The 23,965-nt window shown below is 49.4% G+C and overlaps 2 non-coding genes and 1 pseudogene across 2 annotated transcripts; all 3 read left to right on the top strand.

The window, feature by feature from the left end:
- Positions 1–4,522: 4,522 nt before the first annotated feature.
- On the top strand, positions 4,523–6,434 carry LOC124304199 (small subunit ribosomal RNA). Its single transcript, XR_006908099.1, has one exon. It is a non-coding gene; the product is annotated as a small subunit ribosomal RNA (ribosomal RNA).
- Positions 6,435–7,277: 843 nt separating this feature from the next.
- LOC124304260 (5.8S ribosomal RNA) lies at positions 7,278–7,432 on the top strand. Its single transcript, XR_006908141.1, has one exon. It is a non-coding gene; the product is annotated as a 5.8S ribosomal RNA (ribosomal RNA).
- Positions 7,433–7,922: 490 nt separating this feature from the next.
- Positions 7,923–15,329, top strand: LOC124304213 (uncharacterized; annotated as a pseudogene).
- Positions 15,330–23,965: the final 8,636 nt, after the last annotated feature.

Here is a 23,965-nt window from a genome sequence, read left to right as displayed (position 1 = left end):
CAAATGGGTGAAGATTACCCTAGAAGAAAAGGATGCCTCTGACAACACCCTGATTATACCAAAGAATCAGACTGATAGACGTGAGAAACTCAGAAACTGCATTCATCCGAAAAGGTACGAAAAGATATACTTCTGGATTGACCCTAAGAAAACCACCAAAGAAGAAACCAATTCGATCATTGAAGATCTCAAGAGGATACGTCAGGACTCAGGTGCAGACATATCATTTTGCTTGACAGGAAAGGATGTGCCTAACAAACAGCAACAGAAAGAAATCATGGCCAGCGCTCACAACGACATCAATGGACACTTTGGCCTAGCAAAAACAATTGACCGAGTAAAAGAGACGGCCGTATGGTCACGTATGGAGAATGATATCAATTCCTTTATCCAGGCATGCCCCATGTGTCAGATGTATAAAAAGGAAAGGATACAAATGAAATCACCCGCCATTCTTTTCGAAACCTTTGCTGAAAAACCTAACGATCAAATTTCCATAGATATCGTCGGACCTCTGGTCGAATCTTGGAATAAACACCGATATATCCTTACGATGCAGGATTCAATAACTAAATTCATTAAATGTGCCCCACTTACGAACAAAACCGCGACAGAAGTTATCAAGGCTCTATCAGAGTACTGGATAGGTAACTTCGGGTGCCCCAAAGTAATCCTGACGGACATGGGAAAGGAGTTTTGTAACGAGCTGACCGATTCCTTTCTCGAACACTATAATATCAAACATATCACCACAACTGCATATCACCCGCAGTCGAACGGCTCTATAGAACGAATGCATAGTGTCTTGAAAGACTATATTCGAACTGCCTGCAAAGAGAGAATACACACTTGGGACAAGGTTTTAATAGAAATGGCACGTGCCTATAACACTTCCGTTCATCAATCAACAGGTGAAACGCCTCACAACCTCATGTTCTGTCACGAAGCCAACAATCCTGACGGTTTCCGCGAAAACCGATTGGAAACCGTGATTAGTAAGAAAATGTTGTGGATACGAAAATGGGAGGAACGGTTCGAGAAAGCTCTGGTCTGGCTTACCAAATCCAGAGAGAAAAACCAAAAACAAGTGGACCAAGGAACACGACGACAAACTCCTTTATATCAAGTGGGAGATAAAGTAATGATCAAGAACCATACGCGACAGAACGCCTTGGAAAGGATTTGGAATGGACCATTCGTCGTCGTCGAGATCAACGAACAAAAAGGAAATATCACTTACAAGAAAACCGCGGATGATTCCACAGCGTCTTATTGGAAGACCCATTTGAATAATACCAAACCGTACTACGAATACGACACCGGACCAAGGGAAAACGATCCAATCCCTAGAATTAAACTAAAACGGGTTCAGGGTAACGATTGGATCTCCACGGAATAGAGTCTTAGTTTCTTTTGTTATAGGTGTAGCAGTCTGTCACTAGCCTACTTCGATGTCTCAGTTATCAATGGGACTCTACTCCAGGAGGAAGTGGGCAAAGTATACATGTACCAGGAAAGATGGAAGATATTCCAATCCATTGACGCAAGTGGGTTCACCAAACCATCACTCGACATTCACGACAAACTCGGAGGCCTCCAGACGATACGGGATACCTATCTGGACCATTGGAACCCTGGTCAGCGATCCCTCGCCCAGTCCGCCCTGGACGCTTCAGATTTAGAATTTGCCCGTGCCTCGTCACACAAGAATATTTTGGAAGTCATTTTAGACTTGGGTGTGGCTATTCTTCAAATGACGCGCCGCCCCTCTAAATTAAGGGAATCTCAATCCCACGGAACCAAAACAAGTACTCCGAAAGCGCTCGCGTCGAGTGACGTTACTCACGAAGCCTCGCGCGAAGCTGAGGCGGTATTTGGAAAACATGTCCTTCTGACGGGCCTGGCAAATGAAATGTATCCCCTAAGGAAATCTTATCTCACGCCAAACATCAGACCGAAAAGAGGAATGTTTAACTTTTTAGGAACAATCCAAAAATCAATCTATGGAACTGCTGACGCGGATGATTTGGAAATAATTAATGGGAATCTAGCCTCACTAAAAAATGTAACGGACACTCCAAATCTTGTTGTAACCAAGTCCTTGCACATAAATCAAGTCCAAATTAATATCTTGAATACAAATCAGCTCAAACTTAAACACTCTTTGGAAACCGTATGGGGACAATTAGAATCATTAAAAATAAATGGTAACGAAACGCTTGCTTATCAGGAATACATGGAAGCTATAACTCTAAGTTTATTTGAAATTAAGGAACTGCAACGACTAATCGACCTGGTAATGACTGCCGTGCAATTAGGAAGGCATGGTATCATCGATAACACCCTTTTTACTCCAAAGGAGCTTATGACAGCTCTTCAAGCTTTCGACGCCAATGACAAAAAGACACTAATACCTATTAAGGAGGAAAATTACGAGAAGTTTATTAAAATAAGTGATTTAACTATAACCACATATATAGGCAAACTTATCTATATACTCACAGTGCCTTACTTAGAAAAGGAACCTTGGGTAATAATTCAGAATACCCCGGTACCCGTAAGAATAAATCACACTTATGTAACGCTTAACCCAACATGCTTTGAAATTAGTACGTAAGAATTTTATAAGAGGAGTCACATTTTCTCAACTGAAACAGATAACCGATTATTTCATTGGTGATTACAGCGATGTGGGACATCGCAACGATACTATTGAACTTTGTGAGAAAATAACTGATCCCATACCACGAGGATGCACTCTGAGTCGTTTTCTCGTCACAGATATTGCTTACATAAGAACGCAGAGATCGCAAATAATCTTACCTTCGAAGCCAATTGAGGTAACCATAACATGCGCTTCAATGCAGACTTTTATTATTCAAATCACCAAGCCATCCCTGATGACCACAAATCAGAGCTGCGAACTCCAAACTTTGAAAACGCGAGTCAAATTAATCGTAGAACACATGACTTCTCAATTACCAGAAATACATGCAGATACCATTTCCCCGCTAAACAAATTTGTAACAGGCCGGGAAATTGTATTGCATCACGTGATTAACTTGGATACCCTCAAGGATCAAGGACAAGCCATTTTAGACCTTGAGAGTGTCCTCGCGAATAACGAAGCGACCCTTCGGGTGAACAATACATGGGCTAACTTCAAAGGTATAGGGATCCCATCAATAGCTGCCGTTTCTGGAACGATATCCGTCTTGTCTATTCTACTCTTGCTGTGGAAATTTAATATACCCACCTATATTTCTGCGTTCGCCGGATATTGTTGCCAAAGGAATCCCTCTGCTTTAAAAGTAGTAGAACCAAGGAAATTAAAACGCAGGATTGAGACACAAGCTAAACGTAACGATAGAATCCTACGAGAAATCAGAAGCCGCAGAGACGCGCCTTTGTCTTCGTCGGGGGATGTGATGGAGCTGGAACATTTCTAATGAAATGTAACAGTTTATATCCTTTCGTAGGAACATGCCGGGAATCATTTAGATGAGTGCAAAATGTATCATGCAGCGTGGCCCGCCTTATGCGCTTGGCTTTCTTATCGGCAGCAGTGCTCAAATTACGCGATTATGCACTTCATATGCACTGTCGCCGAGCCCGGCGAGAGGCCGTGTGAGCAGTCTCAATGCTGCTTTCAGGCGTAACGCACGTCTAATTTAATATAATATAACGTTAACACTTCCTTTTACCATTTTTTGTTATCAATTATCATTCAATTCTCTGTTTGAATAAACACATAAATACATATATAATCGTTACGGAATATTTGCATGACAACCGAAAGGCGATGCGCGGCGTCCCGTAGTCGATCCGGGCCGGGAACCTGTCGGAACATCGTCAAATAAGCCTCCGTTAATTTCGACAAAGTTCCCGAAGTTCAAAATTTTTTCGATAGCCCGCGGAGGTTTCGCCCCGTAAGCCGACCGTGCTACCACCGTACCGGCGCCGACGTCCTGGCGGCCTGGCTCCTACTAGTAAGAGGAGCGAGTCGGTCGAGCCGGTCTCCCGTCGTCCGCCTGCTACGCCGTACCGGTACGTGCTCGAGCACGATACGTACGTCGGCGTAGACCTGGAGCGGGCATTCGCGGACCGTTCTGTGCCTCGTACCAAAGAAACGACGCGACTCGCGTTGTTTCATCTATCGTCACTGCATTACCGCGGGTTGGTGTCTCAGACCGAATGGCCCTTGACGCGGTACCAAGAAGTTCGGCTCTCCGTGAAACACGGAAGGCTGAACGCTCCAACGCACGCGTCAACTCGCTTCTTTCCGAGCGTACACTCAAAGACCAGAGATGTTATAACAACGTATCCCAGACGCTTTGAATCTAGCCGAAGGGTACGGGAGATCGTTCGAACGCTTATAAGCCGAGTGTCGAGGTGGCGGCACACGAAACCGGGGCTGCCTGCGTGCAGTCCCGAAACACACAGTAGACGCGCGGCCGACCGGGCTACGAGACCCGGTTGGCGATGGGTGGCGCACGTCCGAGCCGAGATTTTGTATCGAAGCTCCCTGGTTGATCCTGCCAGTAGTCATATGCTTGTCTCAAAGATTATGCTATGCATGTCTCAGTGCAAGCCAAATTAAGGTGAAACCGCGAATGGCTCATTAAATCAGTTATGGTTTCTTAGATCGTACACACATTTACTTGGATAACTGTGGTAATTCTAGAGCTAATACATGCAAACAGAGTTCCGACCAGAGATGGAAGAAATGCTTTTATTAGATCAAAACCAATCGGCGGCGGGTACGTCCCGTCCGCCGTTTACCTTGGTGACTCTGAATAACTTTGGGCTGATCGCACGGTCTCGTACCGGCGACGCTTCTTTCAAATGTCTGCCTTATCAACTGTCGATGGCATGCGCTGCGCCTACCATGGTTGTAACAGGTAACGGGGAATCAGGGTTCGATTCCGGAAAGGGAGCCTGAGAAACGGCTACCACATCCAAGAAAGGCAGTAGGCGCGCAAATTACCCACTCCCGGCACGGGGAGGTAGTGACGAAAAATAACGATACGGGACTCATCCGAGGCCCCGTAATCGGAATGAGTACACTTTAAATCCTTTAACGAGGATCCATTGAAGGGCAAGTCTGGTGCCAGCAGCCGCGGTAATTCCAGCTCCAATAGCGTATATAAAAGTTGTTGCGGTTAAAAAGCTCGTAGTTGAATCTGTGTCCCACGCTGTCGGTTCACCGCTCGCGGTGTCTAACTGGCATGATTGTCGGACGTCCTACTGGTGGGCTTAGCCCTCCGGGGCGGCCCAACTAATATCCCATCGCGGTGCTCTTCACTGAGTGTCGAGGTGGGCCGGTACGTTTACTTTGAACAAATTGGAGTGCTTAAAGCAGGCTATTTCCGCCTGAATACTGTGTGCATGGAATAATGGAATAGGACCTCGGTTCTATTTTGTTGGTTTTCGGAACCCCGAGGTAATGATTATTAGAGACAGATGGGGGCATTCGTATTGCGACGTTAGAGGTGAAATTCTTGGATCGTCGCAAGACGGACAGAAGCGAAAGCATTTGCCAAAAATGTTTTCTTTGATCAAGAACAAAAGTAAGAGGTTCGAAGGCGATCAGATACCGCCCTAGTTCTAACCGTAAACGATGCCAGCTAGCGATCCGCCGAAGTTCCTCCGATGACTCGGCGGGCAGCTTCCGGAAAACCAAAGCTTTCGGGTTTCGGGGGAAGTATGGTTGCAAAGCTGAAACTTAGAGGAATTGACGAAAGGGCACCATCAGGAGTGGAGCCTGCGGCTTAATTTGACGGAACACGGAAAACCTTACCATGCCCGGACGCCGGAAGGATTGACAGATTGAGAGCTCTTTCTTGATTCGGTGGGTGGTGACGCATGGCCGTTCTTAGTTGGTGGAGCGATCTGTCTGGTTAATTCCGATAACGAACAAGACTCTAGCCTGCTCAATAGGCGTACCTTCCGGTATCTCGAAGGCCCCCGGCGTCGGTCGGGCGGTTTTTACTACCGGCGGAGAATAAATCTTCTTAGAGGGACAGGCGGCTTCTAGCCGCACGAGATTGAGCAATAACAGGTCTGTGATGCCCTCAGATGTTCTGGGCCGCACGCGCGTTACACTGAAGGAATCAGCGTGTCTTCCCTGGCCGAAAGGCCCGGGTAACCCGCTGAACCTCCTTCGTGCTAGGGATTGGGGCTTGCAATTATTCCCCGTGAACGAGGAATTCCCAGTAAGCGCGAGTCATAAGCTCGCGTTGATTACGTCCCTGCCCTTTGTACACACCGCCCGTCGCTACTACCAATTGAATGACTTAGTGAGGTCTTCGGACTCGTACGCAACAATGTCTCGGCATTGCCGATGTTGCCGGGAAGATGACCAAACTTGATCATTTAGAGGAAGTAAAAGTCGTAACAAGGTTTCCGTAGGTGAACCTGCGAAAGGATCATTAACGTTTCGTACCGCCGAAGCAGCGACTCGTAAGCGCGCGGGGCTGTGTCGCCGCGAGAGCGGCGTGTCACGGCCACGTGTCGCGAACAAAATTACACAAAACTTTGAACGACGTAACGGTCGGGCCCGGTTGCCGCGGCGCGCAACACAATCGTCGTGACAATTAACGCGGTGCTGATGCCGTATTCGATGGGTCCGGCGTTCGCCGCGGTCGCGACGAGCGCAGTCGCCGGCTAAAACCGCCCAAAGACCGACTCGCGCCGAGGCGTCGACCCGTCGCTCCGCGTCCAGCGCGGAGCAGCGGCGGGTCGTTCGCGCCTCCGGCCGACTCAGTGCCGAGAGGGGACCGCTCCGCGGTCCACCTCGACTCGTTCGACGCGGTCAGGTCGTACGAGAGAGACGTGCAAAGCTGGTCTCAGCGCTTTTTCGCGGGCAGCCTGTCTGCGCCCGGGTGTCCTCGGTGCAACGCCGTTACACCCCGGACGCAGGCCGCAAACGCGATAGGCTTCGAAGAGAATTTTCGCCCGTACGAGGAAGCTCGCGTCAGCGTCGAGGGCAGCGATGCCCGGGACTCGCTGACGCGGCCCACTGCCGTCCGCCGTCAATCGTTTGCATTGCGAGCCGATCGGGTCGGGCGCCGGTTCATCCCGGCAGAGACGACCCGTGAACTCGAGGCGACGTCGGCTCTTGAACTATCGCACGAACGAAATTTGACGCGCGGCGCGCGTTCCTTTCCGCGCGCAACGGCGCAATGGCTGACGCACGCGGCGCCGCGCTCACGAACACAGAAAGCCAGTAACAACCGTAATTTTAGCATTTTTAATGCAAAATTCACATATATGATTACCCTGAACGGTGGATCACTTGGCTCGTAGGTCGATGAAGAACGCAGCTGATTGCGCGTCAACTTGTGAACTGCAGGACACATGGACATCGACATTTCGAACGCACATCGCGGTCCACGGATACAATTCCCGGACCACGCCTGGCTGAGGGTCGTTTAACAACGACAGACTGCTCCGTCGGCAACGGTGCTGCGAAACCCCCCCCCCCCCGTGGGGAACAGCGCACCGTGCCTCCGCGAGCGAATGACTGGGCGTTCGCAGCCCGTGTCGCGCGCCGGTCGCGCGGCAACGGGCCGCGTCGCCTCAAACGAACACGTATGTCACGGTTATGACGCGTCGCCGCAGATCGCGGGGTCGAGCTGTCGCTGCCGTTCGTCACGTTCCGGTGCTAGCGATAGTCGAGAGAACGAACGAATTCGACACGGTGACACACAGACCGCGCGCGGTCGGTTTGCCGCTCATGTGAACAAGTTCCGTTCCACGTTTCGCCGCGGGGGGCTCTCGAGTCTCCCGTACGGCAAGCGTGTTTACGGTCGTTTCCGTGGCCCGAACGTATGAATGAGATACGTTGTGTCCTCGTCCGTGTCGACGGTGCTGTTCTTGAACGAACGACCGTAGCTGACGACGGACTCGCAATCTTACGACGACCTCAGAGCAGGCGAGACTACCCGCTGAATTTGAGCATATTACTAAGCGGAGGAAAAGAAACTAACTAGGATTTCCTTAGTAGCCGCGAGCGAACAGAAAACAGCCCAGCACTGAATCCCGCGGTTCTGCCGCCGGGAAATGTGGTGTTTGGGAGGATCCACTCATCCCGGGGCGTCGGCCCGCGTCCAAGTCCATCTTGAATGGGGCCACTTACCCGCAGAGGGTTCCAGGCCCGTAGTGACCGGGACGCGCCACGGGAGGATCTCTCCTCAGAGTCGGGTTGCTTGAGAGTGCAGCTCCAAGTGGGTGGTAAACTCCATCTAAGGCTAAATATGACCACGAGACCGATAGCGAACAAGTACCGTGAGGGAAAGTTGAAAAGAACCTTGAAGAGAGAGTTCAAGAGTACGTGAAACCGTTCAGGGGTAAACCTGAGAAACCCGAAAGATCGAACGGGGAGATTCATCGTCAGCGACGCAGGCTTCGCCGCGGCTTGTGATGTCGGGACCTCGCGTCCACGGCACTCGGTCGCGGTGCAATGTCCGGCGGCGCCGGCGTGCACTTCTCCTCTAGTAGGACGTCGCGACCCGTTGGGTGTCGGTCTGAGGCCCGGTCGGCTGCCTGTCTCGGCGTTCTCGTCGGGGCAGACCCGCGGTTGCCCGTCCGGCTGCCCGGCGGTACCCGCACGGTATAGAGCCGCATTGAACTGCGTCGGGCCCGCCGCAAGCGCGGTCAGCGATTCCCGGTGGTCGGACCTAGCGCCGTCCCCGGGCCTGGCCAGCTGTTGGCTGGCGGTGTCCTCTGGCTGGCTCGTTCGAATTATCAAATACCGGTCGGCGACGCTATTGCTTTGGGTACTTTCAGGACCCGTCTTGAAACACGGACCAAGGAGTCTAACATGTGCGCGAGTCATTGGGACGAGCAAACCTAAAGGCGAAGTGAAAGTAAAGGTCAGCCCAGCGCTGACCGAGGGACAATGGGCCGCGTCACGATGCGGCCCCGCACTATTGGGGCGTCTCGTTCTCACTGCGAGAAGAGGCGCACCCAGAGCGTACACGTTGGGACCCGAAAGATGGTGAACTATGCCTGGTCAGGACAAAGTCAGGGGAAACCCTGATGGAGGTCCGTAGCGATTCTGACGTGCAAATCGATCGTCGGAACTGGGTATAGGGGCGAAAGACTAATCGAACCATCTAGTAGCTGGTTCCCTCCGAAGTTTCCCTCAGGATAGCTGGCACTTGCGTACAAAACGTACACGAGTCTCATCCGGTAAAGCGAATGATTAGAGGCCTTGGGGCCGAAACGACCTCAACCTATTCTCAAACTTTAAATGGGTGAGATCTCTGGCTTGCTTGAACTATGAAGCCACGAGATCTTGGATCAGAGTGCCAAGTGGGCCACTTTTGGTAAGCAGAACTGGCGCTGTGGGATGAACCAAACGCCGAGTTGAGGCGCCAAAGTCGACGCTTATGGGATACCATGAAAGGCGTTCGTTGCTTAAGACAGCAGGACGGTGGCCATGGAAGTCGGAATCCGCTAAGGAGTGTGTAACAACTCACCTGCCGAAGCAACTAGCCCTGAAAATGGATGGCGCTGAAGCGTCGCGCCTATACTCGGCCGTCAGCGGCATACGAGGCGGCCTAGGCCGTCATGAAGCCCTGACGAGTAGGAGGGTCGCGGCGGTGTGCGCAGAAGGGTCTGGGCGTGAGCCTGCCTGGAGCCGCCGTCGGTGCAGATCTTGGTGGTAGTAGCAAATACTCCAGCGAGGCCCTGGAGGACTGACGTGGAGAAGGGTTTCGTGTGAACAGCCGTTGCACACGAGTCAGTCGATCCTAAGCCCTAGGAGAAATCCGATGACGATGTTGGTGTATTTCTATGCCTGACACGCGCGTCGTGACGCCGGTGATTGTGCGAACGTCGGGCCTCGCTCGGCGTTCCCCCCGGCGTGGGCGCGCGCGGTTTGAAATGTGACACACCCGTCGGGCGAAAGGGAATCCGGTTCCTATTCCGGAACCCGGCAGCGGAACCGTTTACAAGTCGGGCCCTCGCAAGAGAGTTCGTCGGGGTAACCCAAAAAGACCTGGAGACGCCGTCGGGAGATCCGGAAAGAGTTTTCTTTTCTGTATAAGCGTTCGAGTTCCCTGGAATCCTCTAGCAGGGAGATAGGGTTTGGAACGCGAAGAGCACCGCAGTTGCGGCGGTGTCCGGATCTTCCCCTCGGACCTTGAAAATCCAGGAGAGGGCCACGTGGAGGTCTCGCGCCGGTTCGTACCCATATCCGCAGCAGGTCTCCAAGGTGAAGAGCCTCTAGTCGATAGACTAATGTAGGTAAGGGAAGTCGGCAAATTGGATCCGTAACTTCGGAATAAGGATTGGCTCTGAGGATCGGGGCGTGTCGGGCTTGGTCGGGAAGCGGGTTTGGCTGACGTGACGGGCCTGGGCGAGGTGATGGTAATAACCGGATCCGAGCTCGGTCCCGTGCCTTGGCCTCCCGCGGATCTTTCTTGCTGCGAGGCTTCGGCGGCGGTTCGCCGTTGCCGTCGTCCTCTTCGGCCGCCATTCAACGGTCAGCTCAGAACTGGCACGGACTGGGGGAATCCGACTGTCTAATTAAAACAAAGCATTGCGATGGCCCTAGCGGGTGTTGACGCAATGTGATTTCTGCCCAGTGCTCTGAATGTCAACGTGAAGAAATTCAAGCAGGCGCGGGTAAACGGCGGGAGTAACTATGACTCTCTCAAGTACTCCTAGGTGAACGCCTTTAGCCTGGGAGCCCAAGTGCCAACCATACACCTCCTCGCGGTGAGAGTCGGGCAACGCTAGTGGAAACGCTGGCGGCCGAGTATGGTGGCTCTGTGCGGGCCTTGGGGCTACTCACCCTCTGGCCTAAGAAAGCAGGTTCAATCGAAACAAGGAACGCGCGGAAGGCGCTTATTGCCGGCCGGTCCACTGACCGCGCTGTGCCTGCGGCAGAACCTGCTCAGTCATCGTCAGCCGAGCCCAGAAATGAGGAAGAGGCATTCGAGTGTCGTTTTCCAGGATGTACTCGAGTTTTTAGCAAAGCCACAGGTCGTGGAGTCCACGAGCAACGTGGGCATCGTGACTGGTATGACGAACAACAAGCGGCTAAGGTGACGAAAAAGGACAGATGGTCGGAAGAGGAGAAAAATATGATGGCCAGGAAGGAAGCAGAGCTCATCCTGAAAGAAAATAAGGTATTAAACATAAACCAAAACCTGGCAAAGGTATTTAATGGACGGTCATCTGATGCCATCAAGAGCCATCGAAGGCAACCTAGCTATAAAAAGAGAGTGGAAAAATACTTAGACCTGTTGCAACCTGAAGATCAAAACGAGAGCTCCGAGGAGTCGTATGAGAGTGCGGAGGAGCCTGAAGAGGAGCAGACGGCTGACAAGATCCAAGAGTTCTTGAGCAGCCAGCCTCCTCTGGTGGGAGAAGGCAGGTGGATTAACACACTCAATTCCATCTATAGCCAAGTCGCACATAGAACAAGAGCGGAGATACTCACCGAGCTGGGTCTTTTCCTTAAAGAAGTATTTCCTGAAAAGAGGAGAAAGAACATCGTGAGCGAGGGTCGGAACGTAGAAAGGGCAGAAGAACATGTACCTAAAAGAAAGATGAGACGTGCAGCATATGCCAGGGTCCAAGATCTCTGGAAGAAAGCGCCAAGTAGGTGTGTCAAGCGCATCCTGACAGACCAACTAGAACGGGATACCGGGGTCGATCAGAATAGAATGGAGCCCTACTGGAAATCTGTTGTCAGTAAGTCTACCGGTTTGGCACCAAATCTACCTGAACCGGACGACATCCTACAACACCTATGGAACCCGGTAAAGGATAAGGAAGTCCAGAGAGCCTACCCACCGACAAACACCTCGGTGGGTCCAGATGGGATTTCAACGAGAGACCTGCGGAATGTATCACCGACGATATTAGCAAGGCTGTTCAATCTGTTTATGTGGTGCCGCGGGTTACCAGAACAGCTCTGTCTATCAAGGACAGTACTTATACCAAAGAAGAAGGGGGCGTCTGAGCCGAGCGATTTTTGCCCGATCACAATATCGTCGGTGATTACGCGGACATTCCATAAGGTTCTCGCAAATCGATTGAAGACGGTCGAAATAGACGACAGGCAAAGGGGATTCTGTGATACTGACGGATGCGTGGATAACACGATGCTGCTCGGCCTTGTACTTCGTTACCACCGGAAGAAGCACAGAAAGGTCTTTCTGGCCTACCTCGATATGAGAAAGGCTTTCGACTCGGTCACGTTCGAGACGCTTGAGCAAGTTCTCAACACAAAAGGCGTGCCGGGGCCAATGATGGAGTATATTGCAAGACTCTACGATGAGAGTAAAACCATTTTACAACACGGTGGTTGGGAATCGGGGAAAATCCACCCAACATGTGGCGTCAAGCAGGGAGATCCCATGTCACCATATTTATTCAATTTCATCATAGATGAAATGATAAGGAGGATACCCGAAGAGATTGGTGTCGAGATGGATGGAATCAGAGTAAGCTTACTTGCATTCGCTGATGACATCATACTGGTCGCATCAACTGAAGGGGGTATGCAAACTCTGCTTGACAATGTCACCGAATTTCTGTACTCTTGTGGTCTCGAGGCGAACGCGGATAAGTGTCTGACGGTGGCAATTAAAACTGTGCCGAAAGAAAAGAAAACCTATGTGGACCGAAGCGCTTTCAAAATAAGGGGGGTCACCGTACCGGCTCTCAAACGAACCGATGAATGGAAATACCTGGGCATTTTCTTCACGCCCGAAGGCAGATCAGCGGCCAAAACCCGCGAGCAATTGGTTGAAAACCTATCCAAGCTCTCGAAGGCACCGCTGAAACCACAACAGCGCCTATGGGCTCTCCGAGCAATGATAATACCGTCAGCGATGTACCAGCTTACGATGGGGGTAACAACTATAGGCTACTTACGATCCATAGATCGGAGAGTTTGCGCGGAAGTCCGCAGATGGTTACAACTCCCACATGACTGCCCGAACGCCTATATCCACGCGAACATCAAGGATGGCGGCCTCGGTGTGCCCTCGGTACGATGGAAAGCCCCAGCGGATAGATGGCACCGGCTTCACAGCCTCACCACATCAAGCTATGTAGTCGGAACCGCATTTGGCGAATACCTGAAACAGGAAATGAAGGCCGCTGAAAAAAGAATACTCTTTGAAGGGAAAGCTCTGAAAACAGCAGAGCAAATCAATGGATTCTGGGCGGGAGTATTGCATGCCTCAGTGGATGGCAAAGCGCTGAAGAACTCGCGCATGGTCGAAGAGCAGCATGAATGGGTATCCTGCATGACCAACTTTCTCAGTGGAAAGGATTTTGTCAATTGTTGCAAGGCTCGGATAAATGCCCTGCCAACACGATCTCGGACAGCTAGAGGAAAGAGGAGAGACGGAAAGTGCAGAGGGGGGTGTGGTCAAATCGAAACCCTCAACCATATTGTGCAACACTGCCACCGTGCAAACTTGGCCAGAATTCAGAGACATGACGCGATAGTTAAATACCTGGGGAAAAAGCTCAGAAGATCAGGGTATAAAGTCACTGAAGAACCGCATTTCCGAACGGCTGAAGGTCTGCGTAAGCCGGACATCGTAGCCACACTGAGACGCACATCTCTCATCGTGGACGCTCAAGTCAGAAGCAAGCAGATGGACTTGGAAAAAGCAGACAGGGACAAGATCAAGAAGTATGCGGACAACCTGGAGATCATAGAGGAGCTGAAAAAGAGACACGAAGCCAGAACGGTACTCACCCTAGCAGCAGCCTTGAGTTGCAGGGGAGTATGGAGCAAAAGATCCGCCCATTAGCTTCTGGCAAAAGGAATAATTGGAAAGAAGGACATCAGCATCATCTCATCAAGAGTTGTAATCAGAACCATTGCTGCGTGGCACATGTTCAACTCGACGACATCGGTAACACCTGGAAGAAGACATAGAAGAAAAGAAGGAATTGGTTGACATCGGTGAAGAAAGAAGAACGAAGAAAGGGATTTGACGTACGAAGACTGATCCGGGGAAAATAAGAAGCTGCACCGGTTTCTCGGATGAACCGGGCATAATGTTATTTACTTACCTATGGTACCTGTGAATAATTAGAAAAAAAAAAAAAAATTGCCAAATGCCTCGTCATCTAATTAGTGACGCGCATAAATGGATTAACGAGATTCCCACTGTCCCTATCTACTATCTAGCGAAACCACTGCCAAGGGAACGGGCTTGGAGAAATTAGCGGGGAAAGAAGACCCTGTTGAACTTGACTCTAGTCTGGCACTGTAAGGAGACATGAGAGGTGTAGCATAAGTGGGAGGTGGCAACATCGCCGGTGAAATACCACTACTTTCATCGTTTCTTTACTTACTCGGTTAGGCGGAGCGCGTGCGTCGAGGACTTTCGTCCCGGCTATCACGGTGTTCTAGAGCCAAGCGTGTAAGAGTGGCGTGAGGCTTCGGCCGATCGTCGATCATACTCCCGCGTGATCCGATTCGAGGACACTGCCAGGCGGGGAGTTTGACTGGGGCGGTACATCTGTCAAAGAATAACGCAGGTGTCCTAAGGCCAGCTCAGCGAGGACAGCAATCTCGCGTAGAGCAAAAGGGCAAAAGCTGGCTTGATCTCGATGTTCAGTACGCATAAAGACTGCGAAAGCACGGCCTATCGATCCTTTTGGCTTGAAGAGTTTTCAGCAAGAGGTGTCAGAAAAGTTACCACAGGGATAACTGACTTGTGGCGGCCAAGCGTTCATAGCGACGTCGCTTTTTGATCCTTCGATGTCGGCTCTTCCTATCATTGCGAAGCAGAATTCGCCAAGCGTTGGATTGTTCACCCACCAATAGGGAACGTGAGCTGGGTTTAGACCGTCGTGAGACAGGTTAGTTTTACCCGACTGATAACTCGTCGTTGCGATAGTAATCCTGCTCAGTACGAGAGGAACCGCAGGTTCGGACATTTGGTTGACGCACTCGGTCGAGCGGCCGGTGGTGCGAAGCTACCATCCGTGGGATTACGCCTGAACGCCTCTAAGGCCGTATCCTCTCTAGTCAAAGGGGGCAACGATATTTCTAGGAGTCTCGTGGGTCGGAAGGCTCAAAACAATGTGACTTTACTAGGTGGCCGGTCCACGGACCGGTCGTCGCACGAGCCCTGTTTGCCGGGCAGGGTCTTCGGCCTTCGTCGGGATCTTCCCGCTCGTCGGTTTGGCCTCGAACGGTCGATCATGGGTGATTCGGTTCGATGTCGAGACTCGGAATCGTCTGTAGACGACTTAGGTACCTGGCAGGGTGTTGTACTCGGTTGAGCAGTTACCACGCTGCGATCTGTTGAGACTCAGCCCTTGGCTTGGGGATTCGTCTTGTCGGTTAGACGAGGCCCCAATGTGTTTGTGTTTGCAGAGCGCTGGCTCGACGCCGGTCACGCGACGCGTCGCTCGTCCCATGTCGGACGAGTCGCGGGCGGACCGGCGCGGCCGCGCTCTGCTCGCCGAGCGGATGCGATGGCAATGCGAGTGCGGGGACTTGGAACAGAAATTTTTTTTCCCGTACCCACTTGCCACTCGAGATATATCCGAGGCAGCCGCTCGGATCGCCGGTCGGCGAACGCAAGGCCGACAAGCGCGACCGGAGGGACCGGTGGACCCCCTCGGTACGTCGCGTGATTCGGCGACGGTATTATAGGCCGTAATTATTCTTTCGATGATACGTCGACCGTCGGCCGTCGTCCTCGATCCCCAAGGGACTTGGGAATTTTTTTCGTCCCAGGCGACAAAAAGGCAATGCGCCGCGTCCCGCAATGGTCGGCGCTGGACCCGCGAACCGACCGTGGCACGGCGGGACCTGTGAAAATTTACGTCTGGGCCGACCGAAAGGCAATGCGCCGCGTCCCGGGGCTAATGGGTCGACGGCAGACGGACCGACCCCCGGTGCGGCGCAACGGGACACTTGTGAAAATTTCCGTCCGAGTCGACCGAGAGGCGATGCGCGGCGACGCGCGGCGTCCCGGAGTCCATACGGGCCGATCGGACTTGTGAAAATTTTGGTCCGAGTCGAGCAAAAGGCGACGCGCGGCGTCCCGGAGTCGATCCGGGCCGACGGGACTTGTGAAAATTACGGTCCGAGTCGACAGAAAGGCGATGCGCGGCGTCCCGGAGTCGATCCGGGCCGACCGGACTTGTAAGAATTTCGGTCCGAGCCGACCAAAGGGCGATGCGCGGCGTCCCGGAGTCGATCCGGGCCGACGGGATTTGTAAAATTTCGGTCCGAGCCGACCGAAGGGCGATGCGCGGCGTCCCGGAGTCGATCCGGGCCGACGGGACTTGTAAAAATTTCGGTCTGAGTCGACCGAAAGGCGATGCGCGGCGTCCCGTAGTCGATCCGGGCCGGGAGCCTGTCGGAACATGGTCAAATGAGCCTCGGTTGATTTCGACAAAGTTCCCGGAGTTCAAAATTTTTTCGATAGCCCGCGGAGGTTTCGCCCCGTAAGCCAACCGTGCTACACCGTACCGGCGCCGACGTCCTGGCGGCCAGGCTCCTACTAGTAAGAGGAGCGAGTCGGTCGGGCAGGTCTCCCGTCGTCCGCCTGCTACGCCGTACTGGTACGTGCTCGAGCACGATACGTACGTCGGCGTAGACCAGGAGCGGGCGTTCGTGGACCGTTCCGTGCCTCGTACCAAAGAAACTACGCGACTTGCGTTGTTTCATCTATCGTCACTGCATGACCGCGGGTCGATGTCTCAGACCGAACGGCCCTTGACGCGGTACCAAGAAGTTCGGCTCTCCGTGAAACAAGGAAGGCTGAACGCTCCAATGCACGCGTCAACTCGCTTCTTTCCGAGCGTACACTTAAAGACCAGAGATGTTATAACAACGTATCCCAGACGCTTTCAATCTAGCCGACGGGTACGGGAGATCGGTTGAACGCTTATAAGCGGAGTGTCGAGGTGGCGGCACACGGAACCGGGGCTGCCTGCGTGCAGTCCCGAAACACACAGTGGACGCGCGGCCGACTGGGCTACGAGACCTGGTCGGCGATGGGTGGCGCACGTCCGAGCCGAGATTTTGTATCGAAGCTCCCTGGTTGATCCTGCCAGTGGTCATATGCTTGTTTCAAAGATTGAGCCATGCATGTCTCTGTGCAAGCCAAATTAAGGTGAAACCGCGAATGGCTCATCAAATCAGTTATGGTTTCTTAGATCGTACACACATTCACTTGGATAACTGCGGTAATTCTAGAGCTAATACATGCAAACAGAGTTCCGACCAGAGATGAAAGGAATGCTTTCATTAGATCAAAACCAATCGGCGGCGGGTACGTCCCGTCCGCCGTTTACCTTGGTGACTCTGAATAACTTTGGGCTGATCGCACGGTCTCGTACCGGCGACGCTTCTTTCAAATGTCTGCCTTGTCAACCGTCGATGGTAGGCTCTGCGCCCACCATGGTTGTAACGGGTAACGGGGATTACTCACTCCCGGCACGGGGGGGTAGTGACGACAAATAACGATACGGGACTCATGCGAGGCCCCGTAATCGGAATGAGTACACTTCAAATCCTTTAACGAGGAACCATTGGAGGGCAATTCTGGTGCCAGCAGCCGCGGTAATTCCAGCTTGAATAGCGTATATTCAAGTTGTTGCGGTTAAAAAGCTTGTAGTTGAATCTGTGTCCCACGCTGTCGGTTCACCGCTCGCGGTGTCCAACTGGCATGATTGTGGGACGTCCTAACGGTGGGCTTAGCCCTCTGGGGCGGCCCAACTAATATCTCATCGCGGTGCTCTCCACTAAGTGTCGAGGTGGGCCGGTACGTTTACTTCGAACAAATAAGAGTGCTTGAAGCAGGCTATTTTTGCCTGAATACTGTGTTTTCGGAACCCCGAGGTAATGATTAATGGGAACAGATGAGGGCATTCGTATTGCGACGTTAGAGGTGAAATTCTTGGACAGTCGCAAGACGGACAGAGGCGAAAGCATTTGCCAAAAATGATTTCTTCAATCAAGAACGAAAGTTAGAGGTTCGAAGGCGATCAGATACCGCCCTAGTTCTAACCATAAACGATGCCAGCTAGCGATCCGCCGAAGTTCCTCCGATGACTCGGCGGGCAGCTTCCGGGAAACAAAAGCTTTCGGGTTCGGGGGGAAGTATGGTTGCAAAGCTGAAACCTAAAGGAATTGACGGAAGGGCACCACCGGGAGTGAAGCCTGCGGCTTAATTTGACTCAACATGGGAAACATCACCAGGTCCGGACAACGGAAATATGGACAGATTGAGAGCTCTCTTTTGATTCGGTCGGCGGTGGTGCATGGCCGTTCTTACCTGGTGGATTTATTTGTCTGGATGATTTCGACAACTGACGAGACTCTAGCCTGCTTAACAGGCGTAATTTCCAGTATATCCAAGGCCCCCGGCCTCGATTGAGCGGTTTTCTCTTGAATCTTCTTGAAGGGAAAGGCGGCTTCTACCGCACGAGATTGCGCAATAACAAATCTGTGATGCCCTTAGATGTTCTGGGACGCACGCGCACTACACTGAAGGAATCAGCATGTCTTTCCTGGCTGAAAGGCCTGGGTAAACCGGTGAACCTCCTTCGTGCTAGGGATTCGGGCTTGCAATGATTTCCCAGGAACAAGGAATTCCCAGTAAGCGCGAGTCAGTAACTCACGTTCAATAGGTCCCTGCCCTTTGTACACACTTTCTGTCGCTACTACCGATCATATGATTTAAGGAGGTCTTCGAACCGGTACGCGGCAATGTCTCGGCATTGCCAATGTTGCCTGGAAGATGTCTAAGCTTCATCATTTAGAGGAGGTGAAAGTCGTAACAAGGTTTCCGTAGGTGAACCTGCGAACGGATCATTCAGGCATAACTACAGACCGAACGGCTCCAAAAGTTAATCCACTTGCTGTATCTTTCAATAATTGCAATGCAAAAATAAAATCAGTCGTAGGGTCTCAATTGATTCAATACTATGTATTGATGCATATATGTTTATTATAAATGACTGATCTGCTATCCAAGGACGAGAAACGTAATGTTCTGCATACGCGATTTTCCGAATCTAGCGTCAACTTTTGGTCTAGTACAGTTCACTTACACTCGCTCATGACTACATTGATCGGCGCACACAATGAACAACGCGCGGAGACCGCTCGTGGCAACACCACAGCGTCGGCCGCCACGGACTCGCTAGTACCGTGTGTATACCAGAGACCGTTGTGCGTACTGTGATTTTTCTACGAAACAAAAGTGTGGTTATGTTGAAAGTGAATACAGAAAATTTGGACCGGTATAGAGGGAAACGGAAAAAAAAGTCAGTGGTTGCTGGTAGATTGAAGCTCACTGAGCGGAATAAAGAAAAGCCAGATGTGGCACGTATCGAGAAGCCAACGACCATCCTCCGCGGCATGCGATTGATTGATCCTAATGAAGTCAACAAAAACATAATATGCAGCAATTGTGGAAAACAATTAACATCTAATCATATCGCGGAAGAAAAAAACAACGGGCTTCCACTACATTTGGACTATGAAATGTGATACTTGCTCCACGCTAACGACATGCCACTCAAGCAAGTCACACTTCAACGACGGTCATCGTTATTATGACGCCAACACTGCATCTGTACTTGGTATGATATTATGCAACTATTATGTGCTCTTCGATATTTTCTCCTCATAACTAATCGATTATGCATACATAAAGTGATAATCTTCAATTTTGTCATTGGAAATGAGAATCTCATCTCAAAACTCAACCTCGAACTGCGAATTCATAGGTGCCATTCACTCCGGAGCAGGATGCAATGCACTGAGGAAAATTGCAATGTGCATAGATATGCCGGTCTTGAGTCAGGAAACATACAAGCGCTATGAACGTGAAATCGGTCCACTCATCGAAGAAGCTGCCAAGGACAGTTGCCAAGGTGCAGCAGCGGAGGAACAAAACTTAGTCGTAGAGCATATCGATACGCTGCGTGATAAATTGTAAGCTTTCTGTCATTGTAACAGAACATTTCATTTTCTTGAATGGCATAACTAAGATTGTTTTCATGGAAAGGATATTGGTGGAATTATTGCACAAAAAACAAGGATACTGCAGTATTATCATAAAATAATAGTTCCGTATAAAATTTCCGTTTTATCGTACCTGAATTCGTACTATCCATGTCAAGAATCTATTGATAATTTTTCTTACTCAATTGCATGTAAGTCAACAACGTTGGCATGAAATTAATAAGTGGTTGTAAGCACCTCGCAGCATGAATTGTACATACAAATATACGGTTAGATTTCAATGGTTAATTCCAAACCATGGTGAAGTTTGCACCGTTGGAACGCAACGGAATTCTGTTTTTTCTCGAGCCGAGCTCGAGATTCTCATTCAATATTTGGCCAGGACAATAAAACAATTTGTTTTCAAGATCCAAAGACAAATCGATAGAAGAATTTTTATCGTTTTTGAAAGTGAACGAACGATTCAAAAAAAAACGTATTTTCCGTTGGACCTCAACTTTTCAAGCTTTAGTGTCATAATTCCAACAATATCGTATTCATGAATGGATACATTAGTTTAGTGATTTGAATCAGAGATCTGTATGGAAAAAATTTTATTCACACACCAAACGTTGTAATAGACAAATGAAAATAATATTGAATAATTATATGAATAAAAAAATATACAGCGATTACACGAAACCTCGAACCCCTGAATCTCTAATATAGTATGAAATGTACAAGACCAATACAAAAATGAACAAATATAACACAAACAGAATGAAAAAACTCGAAAGGTGGAAAATGCATTGTGATTGGTTTTTTTTGTTATTCAAAATTTTCAGGCCTCAGGAAATATCAGACGAAATTTACCCCCTCGCAGACTTCATGCGGCCTAGGACCGACGATACCGATGGACTAGATTTTGATAACGCCCTGAGTCATGTCATAAATATAATTGTGTCGTATGACGTGGGATGGAGTAAGCGTGGCAGTGGACGCAGCTACGATAGTCTGAACGGGTACGGCGCAATAATCGGGCTTCTCAGCAATAAAATATTAGATTTTGCAACGCGCAATCGTGAATGCAAAAAATGCGATCTAGGATATCCAAAAGTACATCATGACTGTCGGCAAAATTATGATGGCAGCGCCAAGGCCATGAAAGCGTCTGTTGGAGCTCAATTAGTCAATCGCAGCAGTATTCTTAAGGAGGCAGGGCTCGACATTCGAGTTGTCATCGGGGATGAAGACTGTTCAACGATAGCAGCAATACGCCGAAAGAGATCTCAGCACATTTTCAAGCTGGCCGATTCCAATCATCTGACGACAAATTTCTCTAACGAGTTATATGCACTGCGTTCTCGTTTCTCTGAACTCGGAGGAAAAAATGTCATCAAGCATATAAAAACTTGTTTTGCGTATTGTTGCGCGCAGAACGAAGGAAACACCGCCGATCTTGCAGCTCCATTGCGTAAATTGCCTGATCATTTTCTTTATAACCACGAAAATTGTGGAATATGGTGCGCACGTAGTTCCGAAAAAAATGGCTCACGTCGAGTGCAATTGAAAAATAGTCAATTATATGAGCAATTGATGAAACTGCTGAAGAAATATGCAGATGATGCTTCGAAATTTGCAGCACGCGCGTTCAGCCAAACTAAAGAGAGTGTGAACTCAATGACGGCTCGAAAAGCACGCAAGTGCGACTGTTTTTCTTTGAGCGAATCGTGCGATTATCGCTATGCAGCTTGCGTTTGTTCTCTGAATAAAGGTGAAAAATATGTGTGTGATGTGAGAAAAAACGCACAAATGACACCCGGTGTCTTCACATCAGAATTGGCGAAAAGAAGCGATGCCATACGAAAAGCTAGATCGACCTGAGAGAAATTGCCCGCTGCAAAAGCTAGACGAAAGCAATTGCGCGTAGACAGGTAAAATTCACGAAAAAAACGTGAAATAGCAGAAGGAGTGCAATATCAGTCAGGTTGTGGTTTAGAGTTTGACACAGACATCGCTTGTACAAATTATTCTGATCCGTCCGAAAACAAACTTTTAAAATTGATTCCCGACAACTACGAAGTGATATATTTCGACCTCGAAACTTCTGGATTGTCTCACTCTTCAGACATACTGCAAATTGCAGCTAAGTCTCAGAGTTTCAGATTTTGCTCATATGTAAATCCAACGCAAGTAGTAGACGCGAGAGCATCTGCAATTACTGGGTTGAACAATGTGGCAGGAGAATTACATTTACATGGTCAAAGAGTTGATTCAATTCCCATTTGAGATGCGCTGGTTGCTTTTTATGAATTCTTAAAACTATTTGAAAAACCTTTTCTACTTGTTGCTCACAATGCCACATTTTATGCAACACGTTTAGTCCTTGCTGCCAACGGTCATTCGATGACTGAAGACTTCCAATCAGTTGTCGTTGGCTTTTCAGATACGTTGCCATTATTGAAAAAAATTTATCTCGAGCGAAAGGGACCAGGAATGTTCAAGCTAGAGAAATTAGCTGAAGATATTCTAAATTCAAAGACCAACACACGTTTTCACGATACATTATATGACGTAGAAATACTGGAACAACTCAGCGTTGTTGCTATTGACATTGCCAGTTTCTTTACAACATGTAAACGATTTATTGAAAGATTAAATAATTGCATACATAACATATAAGTTGCGATGACATTGCCTTATTTGGAGCCGTTAAAAAATGTTATATCGGCAGGAATGCTCAAGAAAACGGCCAGCGCTGGCATTACGTACGACAGACTGAAAAAAGTTCAAAAAACTAGTGGAAAAAATGGAGTCGTTAATTTACTATCAGAACGAATGATCAATAAGAAGCCTCTAGTCACCGATCGTAAAAGAATATTACTGGCTCTTACTGATTTTCTTGCAAAGAACGTTAGTTAGCGTAAATCGATTTACGCGAACGAGTGGTAAGCTGTAATATGCTTGTGATAGTTTGTTACATTTGTAAGACGAAAGATCTATGCCGTTATAAAGATTTTCTTTAGTTTTGGATTTTGTTATTCACTGCATAATTTACTTTTCTACTCTACGTTGAATATAAATCTGTGAAACAGAACATGATGTCAAATAAAAATGACTGAGAATAAGAGCATGTGATTAATTATTTCTCTTAGTGAAAAATTGTCAGTTTTTATGTATATTGTCACCGAATCTAATTGGTGAGTATATATAGTAGGGTACAATGAATACATTGGGGATAGCAGTGGGCAAAGTCTCAGAATAGATGTAGTAGTGTGCATGTATACACACCGCGCGCAGTCGCAGAGTGGATACGAAAGTGTACACGTATATACACCCGACACAGTCTCACTGTAACGTTGCCGCGACGCTGCCCTCTCGACCGTCGTGCCAGAAATTTCGTGATAAATGTGGAACTTTGTGTGCGTTTATCAAAAAGTCCTATGAGTGAAAAAGTTTGAATCCAAGACAAAAAAAATTCTAATTTTTTGCTCTGTCAAATGTTAGTTTTTCATCAGATTAGCGCGGCTTAGTTAGTCGTGACAAGAAAAATCGTGTGCGTTTTATTGGCCTGGAATGGGGAAGACGTGTTACCAGTACTGACTTTAACCGTGATTTTGTCGTTAATCTATGAGACAATCGTGTTGAAAATTTGTAGAGATATTAACCACTACTCGAATTAGGAGTAGAAGAAATTTTAGCTCGCTCACGCGGGATCAAGTTTACCGTAGTAATACCTCGAAGTAATGCTCTCTCTAATCATCGGAGACCCAAGACTTATAACTCTATACTCGACAGCTTTGAAGTAGCCTGTTTCCGTTGACGTTGGTTTGATCGTGTCTCTAACGGGACTGACTTCGCTCGCTCGTCCCGCACCCCTTGAAGCGTCGAGCAGCGAGCGAGGTTTTTGCTGAATTTACAATTTTGAAACAAAGGCTTGCCTCGCGACGTTCATTCCTGAAGCGCGTGATCCCCCGCTCGCCTCATCCCGGTGTTGATTAC

This window comes from Neodiprion virginianus, chromosome 4 (assembly GCF_021901495.1).
Source record: "Neodiprion virginianus isolate iyNeoVirg1 chromosome 4, iyNeoVirg1.1, whole genome shotgun sequence".
Lineage (NCBI taxonomy): Eukaryota > Metazoa > Arthropoda > Insecta > Hymenoptera > Diprionidae > Neodiprion > Neodiprion virginianus.
The sequence above is the reverse complement of the archived record's forward strand: the minus strand, read 5'-3'. Positions and strand labels throughout refer to the sequence as shown.